This window comes from Camelina sativa, chromosome 11 (genome assembly GCF_030686135.1).
Source record: "Camelina sativa cultivar CO46 ecotype springtype chromosome 11, ASM3068613v1".
In the NCBI taxonomy this organism is placed as follows: domain Eukaryota; kingdom Viridiplantae; phylum Streptophyta; class Magnoliopsida; order Brassicales; family Brassicaceae; genus Camelina; species Camelina sativa.
The window spans coordinates 45623929-45636078 of NC_141890.1; the positions used below are offsets into that span (position 1 = coordinate 45623929).

At 38.1% G+C, this 12150-nt stretch overlaps 1 long non-coding RNA gene and 1 pseudogene across 2 annotated transcripts; both read right to left on the reverse strand.

Annotated features, from left to right (window-relative positions):
- Positions 1-5463: 5463 nt before the first annotated feature.
- LOC147935481 (putative FBD-associated F-box protein At3g50710) lies at positions 5464-7153 on the reverse strand (annotated as a pseudogene).
- Positions 7154-8204: 1051 nt separating this feature from the next.
- Positions 8205-10280, reverse strand: LOC104726191 (uncharacterized). Of its 2 annotated transcripts, none has more exons than XR_015571152.1 (3): positions 9603-10280; positions 9392-9520; positions 8205-8541 (listed from the first exon to the last, which is right to left on the reverse strand). It is a non-coding gene; the product is annotated as an uncharacterized LOC104726191 (long non-coding RNA). The 2 variants fall into 2 exon arrangements; XR_015571151.1 differs by lacking the exon at positions 8205-8541 and adding an exon at positions 8888-9286.
- Between the last annotated feature and the right edge of the window lie 1870 nt (positions 10281-12150).

The following is a 12150-nucleotide window of genomic DNA, read 5'->3' on the forward strand; positions in this document are numbered from 1 at the left end:
TTCTGAACGGGCGGCAGGCATATGCCAGCCTCCTTCCTGAACTGCATCTGAGACAGTTGCACTAAGTCTCATCCGCATTTGCCTAGGACCAGTGTTCCCAAGCAAGTCAATCAATGGCCCGAGATCGCTCCAATGATCAAACCAAAAAGAAGCTTTCTTGCCATTTCCAATCTCACAATGCATAAAATCTTTTAAGAGAGGTTTAAGCCGTAACATGCTTTTCACAGTAGACGAGTGCCTTTGAGACTCCTCTAGTACCCAGTAGCTTTTCCTGTGAAAAACGTTACCTTTCAACCACGCCACCCACAAGGAACCCGAGCTAGCAAACAGATTCCAAAGTAATTTCAGCTGAAAAACTGTTTGGAAGTCTTCAAGACGGCGTATGCGCAGACCCCCTTCCTCCTTCGGTCTACAAACATCCTGCCACGCAACCTGTGCCCCCACTGCTGAGTCCAGTTTGTTCTTCCAGAGAAAAGCAGCACATAAAGAGTCCACATCCGCATAGAATCTTTTTGGCAGGTTAAATACAGCACTCCAGAAGTTCACCATGCCATAGATGATAGACGAAACAAGCCGAATCTTTCCTGCAAAAGACAAGGATCGAGTTGTCCAAGAATGCAACTTCGTGGTGATCTTTTCGATGAAAGGCTGGAGAGTGGCAAAGGAGATCCTAGCTGGATTTAGCGGTAATCCCAGGTATCTCGTTGGAAAAGAGCCAACCTTAAAGCCAGAAAGTGCACTGAGAACCCCAACCTCAATATCATTGTAGCCTCCAAAGAAAATTTCGGACTTTGCTGGATTCATATCAAGACCACTAATAAGTTTGAACTCCGTCATAACCTCTGCCACTCCAGATAAGGAATGTCGGGCTTCGTCAGAGAACACGAGGAGGTCATCAGCAAAGAGGAGATGAGTTACCATAGGAGAGGTGCAGTGAGGATGCAACCGGATCTTCGTAACACATAAAAAAGAGAAAAGAAAAAGAAAAAAAAATCGTACAAACCCCATTTTATTAAGGAGAAAAATATCATTTAAATCATGAACTTTCAAATTTTGGCCATTTAAACCATGAATTTTGTTGTAGGTCATTTAAAACATCAACTTTTGTTGATTAGCTTTTTTAAACATCAAGTTTCGTTAACCAAGCCAAAAAAGACATTACGTTAAATCCGATAATTGACCTACTAACAGATGTTACTATGCCGTTAATCACTCTGTTACTCACAAAACGACGTCGTTTTAATGGAAGTTTTAATTCGAAAAAACGTCATTTAAACCATGAACTTTTAAATATAGACCATTTAAAATATGAACTTGTAAATATATGTCATCTAAACCATAAATTTTCAAATTTATGTCATATAAACCATGAACTTGCTTTAAATGACATTTTTTCCTTTTATTAAGCAGTTCATTACTTTGTTACATTTTCCTTTAAGATCTTCTTCTTGAAAACAAAATGTGATAGCAAATAAAGATAAGATTATCCAACGTCTCTAAAAATTCCAGACCATATCCTAATAGTTGAACTTAGTCCTCATGGAACAGATTGTATTACAATCTCTTCTCAATCCAACACAAGTTTACATGAACTTGAACCCCTAGGCAGAGAAACCAACTCCTCCCTAATTGCCTTTTTTTTTTTTTTTGTAAAACTGTGAATTTTCATTTAAAGAAATTCAATTGTAGTGATTACAATAGCTTTAGTACTAGGAATAGCCTTTGCCAGAAAAAAAAAAAAAAAAAAAAAAAAAAGACAAAGGGTATTAAGTCCGAAGAGTAACTCCAAGAAACGTTGACTTCCTCTGATCTAAGTAAGCATTTTTGAGCCAGTCTTGCAGGAGCCATTTATAATTTTTGCGATGGCTTTTGGCAAGAATGGCATCTCGAATCTGTCTATCCAGAAGCTTGAAGAGGATGTGAGGGGGAGTTGCCGTGTTGTTGTGCAGTCGAGCATTCCGCTCAGTCCAGATGGTGTATATAGTTGCCTGAGCCACAAGTCTTCGAAGTGTCTGAGTGCAAGTTCCGTCTGGTATGTCCAACCAACTTGAGAAAGCATTCCACATGTGAAAAACAAATGGCCTGTACCCAAGTCACTTAGTAATTAGAAGCCAAAGATCCTCACTTAGTTGACAGTGCAGAAAGAGATGATCTCGAGTTTCAGGATGAAGATTGCAGATACAACAGCTGTCTTCGACATGCATTCCCCAGCTGGCCAATCTCGATCTTGTTGGAAGCCGGTCTAGGTGTGTGATCCATAACATGAAAGCATGCCTCGGAATTGCGCCTTTGAACCATACCTGATTTGTCCACCTGGGTGGTGGTTGACACGGTTTGATAACTTCCCAGGTCTTCTTAGTGTTGAAGTGAACCAGTTCCTCTTCTTCGACTTTCCAGAAGAACTGATCCGACTCATTGCATAAAGAGGGAACCTGCTGTGTAGTGAGATGAATGAGCAGCAGTTCTGCTTGAGGAGAGCGTGCAGGTCTGAGTTGCCACCCGGGAGTAGTACACACTTGTGATATCGTGCTCACTAGCGAGACACCTGTCTGGGAGGGACCCGTAGGCCGTAGGCCGTAGGAAATCAATCAATGGACCAAACGGAGTCCACCAGTCGAACCAGAAAGATAACCTTTGGCCATTCCCTACCTCGGCACGAAGAAATCTCCTTGCTAGGGGTCGAAGGTGAAGAAGTGTTTTCCAGGTCCACGACATTTGCTTTTTCTCATCAATTTGCCAGAAGATACCATCTTTTATCTTATTGTTTCTAATCCAGTCAGCCCAGAGAGAGTCTGTAGCGGTGTACAACCTCCAAATGAGTTTTAAGCAAAGTGTTCTGTTCCATTGCGCAATGCATCTGAAACCGAGTCCTCCTTCCTCCTTTGGCAAACACAGCGCTTTCCAGGCAACTTTCGCATTTGGTTTCTTAGTGATGTCCCCACACCAAAGAAACCGAGAACACATACTTTCAATCTTTTTCACACACCCTTTTGGAAGAATGAAAGCAGAGGCCCAAAAGTTGACTGTTCCGTAGATTACAGTAGCGATCAATTCTCTACGTCCGGCATAAGATAAGGCGCGAGCTGACCAGCTTGTGAATCTGGAAGAGATTTTGTTAAGCAAAGGCCTGTAATCACAAATCCTTAATTTCCTGTACATCAGAGGCAGACCAAGATACCGGATTGGGAGTGAACCTAGTCTGAAGCCCCGGGAGACGTTCCCGGTGGCTTCATCCTGGTTCACTCCTGCCAGAAATAGATCTGTCTTGTCCTTGTTCATCGCCAAACCAGATATTGCTTCAAACTCTTTAAGGACATTTGTGATGTTTTGCAGGGATCTCTCTTGGCCGTCGAAGAAAACCGTGATGTCATCAGCGAAAGCGAGATGAGTTACCTGAGGGTTGGAAGCTGAGGGATGGTGTCCTATAAGATTGTTGTTGAATTTTTTGTTTAACATCTGAGTGAACACTTCCATCGCTAGTGTGAACAGATAAGGTGAAATTGAATCCTCTTGTCTTAAGCCCTTTGCTCCCTTGAAAAAACCGCAAGACTCACCATTTACTGAGACAGAGAATGTTGGCGTTGAGATGCATTCAGTGATTAGCTTGACGAAATGAGGTGGAAAATTGAGAGCCTTGAGTGTGTTTGTGATGAAAGCCCAGTGAACTGAATCAAAAGCTTTTTTAAGATCAACCTTCAGCATGCCTCGAGTAGAGATGTTTTTGAGGTTAAAGCCTTGAACTAACTCTGTTGCCAACAGAACGTTTTCTACCAGCAGTCTACCGGGAATGAACGCTGACTGTGTATTAGCAATGAGCTCCGGTAAAACAGTCTTAAGACGGTTTGCGAGGAGTTTCGATACAACTTTGTAGATAGTGTTACAGCACGCAATTGGGCGGAATTCAGACATCCGTGAAGCATTGGGTGTCTTTGGGATAAGAGTCAAAAGCGTTGAATTCCATTGCTTCAGAATCTGACCAGAGTGATAAAATTCCATAACCGCCTCAATCAAGTCTGGTCCAACAGTGAAGAACTCCGCACTATAACCATCTGGCCCCGGCGCTTTATTCTTTGGCAAAGAGAACAGAGCCTCTTTGATTTCTTCGGGGGTAAAAGGGCTATAGAGCACCTGTATAGAGGCTTGGGAACATCTTTGTGGAACTAAGGCAGCTAGATCTTCAATAGAGGGAGTCTGGCTTTGAATGTTGCTACCAAATAGATTCTGGAAATAATCAACTGCATGTTGCTGAACCCCTTGCTTGGTATCAATGATCTGATCATTGTCATTGATAAGAAACAGAATTTGGTTTATGCTTTGACGAGAGAGAACCACCCTATGGAAGAACTTTGAGCACTTGTCACCCTCTTCAAGCCAGCAGATACGTGATTTTTGTCTCAGGAAGGATTCTTCAGCGTTTGCTAGCGTACACCACCTCAGATGAGCGTCTCTCTCCATAAGCGAAGTTTGGTGAGATGGAGATGCAAGCAGGCTTTGCTGACAACTTTGCAGGTCCTCAAAAGCTTCTTGAGCTCGTTTCTCCAGATTAGAGTAATTCTCCTTACTGAAATCTTTAATTACTCTTTTCAGCGCCTTGAGCTTTTTTGAAATCTTCAGCATTTTGGAGAATTCAAAAGATAGAGCACACCACCAACTTCTGATCAGAGGGGCAAAATCTGGGTTCTTGTTCAGTAGAGACAAAAACTTAAACGGTTGGCGTATCTTAGGCTTGACAGCCTCCAGAAATACACAGCATGGACTATGATCCGAGAAACCAGGTTCACCAAACACGGCAAGAGAGTTGGGGAAGGTTGTCAGCCATTCATCATTCACTAAAATCCTGTCCAGTTTCTTCGCAATAGGATCAGAGGAATGGTTGTTGGACCAGGTGAAAGTGTTTTCGCAGTAGGGAAGATCAAGGAGATGCGAAGTGGATAGACAACGGTTGATGTCTCTCATTCCCCTTGATTGCGTGAGCGAGGAAGGGTTTGAGTGTTCCTGGGGAGTTAAGGTTTGGTTGAAATCTCCAACTAAAACCCAGGGCTTGTCCGCTACTATAGGAGACCTTGAGAAGTTCTGAATCTCTGACCAAAGCTCTCTCCTCTCCTCACAACCAACGGAAGAGGCATAGACTATTGAGACGATAATATCAGAGTGCACAAAAGGAAGCGTGACCAGACAAATTATCATCTGAAGGGACTTCGAGATGATGGTGACTTTCACTGTTGGGTGCCATACGACCCATATTTTCCCTAAATCCGAGTATTCGTAATTATAAGTAGAAAACCATCCTGGAAGGACACGCGATACTATATGCTGCACCTTATCAGGACTGATGTGAGTCTCTACGATCCCACCAAAAAGAGGCTTATGCGCCTTTATCCATTTCCTAAAACTTCTCCGCTTTACTGGATCGTTAAATCCTCTAACATTACGACAAAAAATATCCATCAGACGGATATGAGATTAGAGGTTTTGAGGGCCTCTAGCCCTGTCTCTCCCAGCTTTCTTCTTGAGAAGTCTCTTGGAAACGACCCTTAGAAAACGGTCTGATTCCGCTTCTGCATTGTCATCTTCTCCTGATAGGCTGTCTGGCTCAAACTCAATTTCCGGAGCATGAGTAGCATCTTTTGGGGACAAGTGGGCGAAGAGGTTCTGTGCTAGGTCTACACACAACTTTCCTTCGTCAAGGGCAACCGTGTAAGCACCTTTGGAGACTGTCTTTGTGTGCAAAGGTGGAGAGGTAATGTGATGTGCAGAGTTACTTGCTTCACCGGTCTCTATAGCTCCCTGCACAGACTGTTTTCCTGATCGAACCGGTTTCCAAGACGCCTCTTTGCGGGTGGAGGAAACAGGTGGGTTCTGTGCTTTCTGATGAGCTAAGGGGAGTTGACTTAGAATAGGTTCTTTGACTGTCCGCTTCTTCGTGCCTGAACGAGGACAAGCCTCGGTAGAATGCTTCACCGAACCGCAGTCTTTACACTTTGGAGGGTCTTTGGTGCAGCGAGCAACTTTGTGACCAATCTTGTTGCAGTGACTGCATAATGATGGTAACCAAGGGCTGGAAACCCGAATCCTTTTTATCTGACCGGATTCGAATCTTGCATTTACTGCCTCAGGCAGAGGTTTCCTGGGATCGATGACGGTATAAACTTTTGCAACTTCAATGTTGATGAGCTTCTCTGTTTGAGGATGCAAGCAGACTGGATGGCCTACCAATCATAAAGAAAAAACAGAGAAACTGTTTCTTAATACCATTGAAGCGGATATGGATAAACACGAAGAGAGTCGCTTGACAGGTACAATAGATTCCATTAACACCTCAGGACATTCACCAACAACATTAACATTTGCCTCAGCCAATTCAATCATATACGGGCAATACACGACAACTTTACCAGATATATGTACAATGTTCAAATACGGAGCATCTATCACAAGTTTTGAATCACAATCGTCATCCGACGTATCGAGGATAGATAATCTCTCCAAGGAAGGCACCAGAACACAGACACATGACAGAGAGCTGTTTTCACTTTTATCCATAACCAACTCTTCAAGCACAGGACAACCTTACAAAAGCCTACAATGACATGCATAGGTTTTGTACTTTACACAAATAAGGTGTAACGATTTCAGGGACGGAAGACAAACATCTTTAGTGATAACATCTAGAACAACCGTATTAGTGAGTTTCAAGACCTCGAGCTTCGCATACACATAGAGACTCCTCGGAAGTACGATCGATTCATGATACTCGTAATAATAATCAAGAGAATGAGAAATATCAAGTTCAAGTTGACGTACGCGGCGAACTATTCCAATTCTGATCCCATGTGCTATATCTTCTGAGTTGCACCAGGGACCAACTTTGAACTTCAAGGTATCTACAACCGGAGCCTTATGCAACACCATAACCCTATCAACAAACTGAAGAAATCTTTTGTAACTGGAAGGGATACCATTAACAGAATCCTCATTGATGCAACGCTCGAAATTGTCATCAAAATCAAGTTTATGAATTATTTCCCAAAGAAACTTCCATCGTTTTGACAAAACCGTGGTGGCGAATACATCTTTGGTAGGAAGTAGTGAACAAATCTTCAAGAGCAAATCATCTGACAGCGTACTTATGATGTCCATACTGAAGCCTTAGTTAAACCCCAAAATCTTTCAGATTCAACAAGAATACCAAAGGTCACTTAGGTTTTCAAAGCATGTAACATAGAAATACCGATGGATGATACCCTAAAAAGCTCAAAATCAAAATAAAGGAAGAGAGTGAGAAAAGAAGAAACCTGGAAACAGAATCAAAAGGATCTATACATGCTTCTTTTACTCGAATGAGCCATGATTTGGAACTTGGAAAACTTGGAAGTTGGAATGATGATACAGAGTGAGAGTGATATATGAATAGATTTGGGCTACACGGATGGGCCAATTTTTTAGTAGTTTGTAATTTATAGTCCAACTAAATAAATAATTTAGTAAATAATCTATATAAATATTTTTACTAATCTCTACTAATAAATATAAATGAAATCGAGATAGTATATCTAATGGAAACTAAATAACCATAAATACAAGATTATTGGAATATTCCTTATCTAAATCATATTTTTAGAGATTTTTTGTTGCTCACCAAATTTATTCTCAATTCCATATCACACTTAATTCTATCAACTTCAAAACACTATAAATAACCCCTTACTAGTTAAATGAGTGCACCGAACATACTTACAACCAGCAAAGAAACTTTATGTAAATCGATGGAAACTATTTTATATTTTCTTTATTTGTTCCCTACTTTTGATGTTTATTTTTAGTTGTAAATTAGTCACTCTGCATTAAGATATGAGTTCTACTCATCACTAACCTTTCAATGTGTATGTTTTCATCCTGTTGTATATTATTTTGTTTATCATATCAATAAAATTAAGTTTTTAGTTTCTACTCATGACTAGCCACCGTTGGTATTCTCATGTCTATATCTATACTATTAAATGGAGAGACACTTAGAGATTAAAAAAAAAATGAAAAACATAACATATATTCTTGCCAAACAGATCCACTTGCCTATATAATTAAAAAAATAAACTTCCTAAAACAATGGTAACAATTATTAAAGAAATAAATGATTAACTCTTTTTATAATTGGTTATAAGTTATAACAATGGATAATTAGATTTCATATATATATGGATATGGGTATAAAGCATAAATAATTAATTTTCAATATATTAAGTTTTCCAAATAGTTTTCTAAATTAAATATTAAACATTTATAGTTAGGGAGTAAAAAAGAAATAAAAACTTGTCAACATATTGCCGAAAACTCCTGTATGGAAGATGATTCTCACCGTCGGTGACATAATCCTCATCCTCACCATAGTAGTACTCTTTAAAACTATCATCAAAATGAAGTTTTGGAACCATAGTCCACAGAAACTTCCATCGCTTCGACAAAAGCATTGTTCCGACCATATCTCTGGCAGGAAGTGATGACAAAATCTTCAAGAGCAAATCATCGGACAGGTTACTAATCCTGTCCATATGGAACCCTAAATTAAAATCTTTCAACTCAAAGACGACCACTCAGATCTACCCGAAGATGTGATGGAGAGCGGAATCTAAATGAACAAACAGAGAGAACTCAAGATCTCGAGGAGAACTAGAATACAAGTTATGTGATCTTGCTTTGAGCGTCGAAACGTGACGTCTATAAACAATAGGTTTCGAGAATCTTATTTTTAGGGCTAAACAGCTCTTTATTACAAAATCCAAGTTCTCATACAAAACCCTAGAGTCAAGCAAAAGAGAGATTATCAAAATCCTAAACCTAAAACTTTCTTATTCTCGACAAAAGAAATATAAAATATAAAAACACACGGTTTAAAACTCATTAGTAGACTACACGGTTTAAAAATCCGCAATACAACAACCGACGTTAACATTATATGTACTTGTTTTAACTTTTAACATATTTACGCTTTAGGGTAATTTTCATAGAATAGCCTATGTGCATGTTTTTAATCACATGTGGACAAAATGAGATACAGTTTTCACTGAATAGCCACATGAATAATTTTGAAAAAAAAATATCTTTCAATGGGATTGTAATCGTGTATTGTTTAGTTAAAAGTTGAAGAAATCAAAAGTAAAACTTGTTCTCTTCCATTGTAATATTTCCACTCAAAAGTAGAGAGATGTAACCGCAAACATTCAGGAATTGAACTTGGTCCTCCCCAATGACCTTCAATGGGCGTTACGAAGCAAGGACGCTCATTGCACTAATAGAACACCAATTATAGTGTATTAGACCTTGCAACTATAACGTAAGACAATGAAACAAGTGTGATAAATGAATGCATCAGTTGAGGCGAATGTATGTATACCTTGTTTAACTTGAGATATTGTAGTTTAGGAGAGTTATCAAGCATCCAAGTAAGTAGATCCCACCACCCTGAAGTGTCTTGACATAACTCCAAATTAACAAGATGATAAAGCCCAATACGGTGCTGAAGCTGTAAAAAAATGTCCAAAACCATAAGCAACAGTGTAGATGAAATGAATCACAAGATAACAGAGAGATTTGGGTTTAAATACCATTGAAGCAGTTAAACATAAATAGAGATTCTTGACTGATGGAAGTGATTCAAGTAGCTTCTTGGGACTTTCATAAACCACTTTAACAATTGCCTCAATCACTTCAGGCATACTCTCTCACACAAATACAAGTCACCATAGAAGTCTACAAAGTTCTTCACAGACGGGACATTGATCACAATCTTATAGAGCCCATTTTCACCGGAGTTCATTGACTCAGATCTATCAAGTATAGACAATACATCTGTAAGGTAGGTATTTCAACATAGAACGACCGCAAATAGTTGCTGTTTTTAGTTTTGTCCAACACCGAACTCCTCAAGAACAGGACAACCCGATAAAAGCTTGCGGTGGGATTCTTTGGTTTTGTACCTGACTAAACCCCTTTTTCAACTCAAAGCAAAGACCTTTCAGATTCAATCGAAGATGTATCTGATCACATTACCAAAAACAGCAACAAGAACACCACAACGATTACGGGATTCAAACTCAAAAAGTACAAAGTTCTCTAAGGAAATTAAACAAATACCCATCGAAACAAACAAAACCCTAACAAATCATGACGAGTGAGGGGAAGAGAAGAAAACCCAAAAGCTAGCGCATGAAGCAGAATCAAACAGATAGAGATACTTTAACATGAGATTGAAAGGAAACGATTAGGGAAGAATTTGGAGGTTTGAAGAGAGAGAGAGAGAGTGAGCGATGTCATTAAGAGAAATTGGGCTTCAACGTTTATGGCCCAAATTTAATATTTAAGGCCCAAACGTATTATTACCTGCTTTTTCTTGAATTACTTTTACAAGCAAGGGGAAAGAAACAAGATTGATTTTCAAAAATTTTATTTAAGGTCAAAGACTTCAAATTTTGGATGTTTCTCTCAATTTCAAAATCGTTCATTAATCTGATAGTTCCAGTTCAGATTCGGACTTATCTGATCACTTTCTTGTTTGCCGCCACCAAACCCAACATTCTCTAATGCACTCAACAAGTCAACATGACGTCAATATCTGTATATGTTCATATATTGCTAGTTTTCGTAGAGACTATACAGGCTAAGAGAGAGTCACCGCCTCACCGGCTAACGGGATAAACAAAAGACATTTTGTTTATATTTTGGGTTGCAATTGAAATATCTTTCTTGATATATATATATATATCTTTGACTGGTGTTATTATGCAAAATTCACGGGAAATGTTCATCATTTCAATCCTTAATATACGAGAAACATTAACCGTAAGATGCAAGTTATGCTACTGTTTCTTACCCGACAAGAAAATCGTTGGTTGATCAAGAAATCTAATTATTTATATGATTTAATTTTTTTAAAGTAACTCCCTTATAATTTACTATTCTTTTTTTTTTTGTTTTGTATGGTCTTTTAATATATAAAATCTATATAGTAGTTTGATTTCTTTTTATGCTCAATCAGTTTTACACGGCCCTAAGTGGCGTTCTCCATTTCAAAATATTAGATGCTTTAGAGAAGTTTTTTTGTTTCATAATATAGGATGCTTTTAAGTTTCTATACAATTTTAATATTTTATATTATACAGTATTGTTTTTGATTAGTTGAATTTGTTAAAAGTAAAAACTTCTTAATTTGCGTGCTTTAGTTAAAACATCATATATTTTAAAACGGAAGAAATAGTTTCTTTTACTAAAAGAATATGTTAAGGAGACTACTTATTAGTGACGGAGAAAGAAAGGATAAAAGAACAAGTGGGTGTAGAATGATCTAATAGCAACTTTACATCAACGAATCAGAGAACCTTTTTTTTACTTCTGTATCCTTAAGAATTTAGAAATTTTGCGATTAGTTGGGAAGAATATAAACAAAACATAATATTTCAGGCTTATCTAAGTAAACAAAAAAAATTATGGAAAAAGAAATTCCAAGATAGCTAACACCTGGAGATCAAGGAGATAAAAAGGTATCCAAGAAACAAACTAGTAGTGGGTGTTGAATTATATCCTCTTTGTTGAAGCAACTTTTCTACCACTTATTTATCACCCGCACACGTTTGATTTGTTATTTTCACACACATTTTAAATTTCATGCATTTCAATGACTAAACTTTAACTACTTGAATAAAAAGAACCTCATAACTTCAGCTTTACTTGTTCAAAACATTATAATCATTAAATCATATCAACGTTTACAACATGATCTGTGATAAACATATATGGAACGGATTCATGTATTAAGGAAAAAAATATACATGAATACAGTAATAAATACTCAAGAGTAAATTGAGTACCGTGCGTGATGACATATATAAGGTTGATGAGTGGAACGTTAATCTTGTAGATTCTTGTGCCGTTGTGCGTTTGTATATTTTAATAGTTAATAAGTGTTTATATTTTATATCTATCTTAACATTTTTTAAGTACATTTTTTTAACATCCTCTCTTATTTTTGTATCCAAACAAGTCTCAACTAAATTTTCTACAATCTTTACAACCAACACAATCATTTCCTTATTTGATAATATTAATTTCCTAAAATATATCTATCTAATTTAAATCAATATGTTAGATTAAAATATA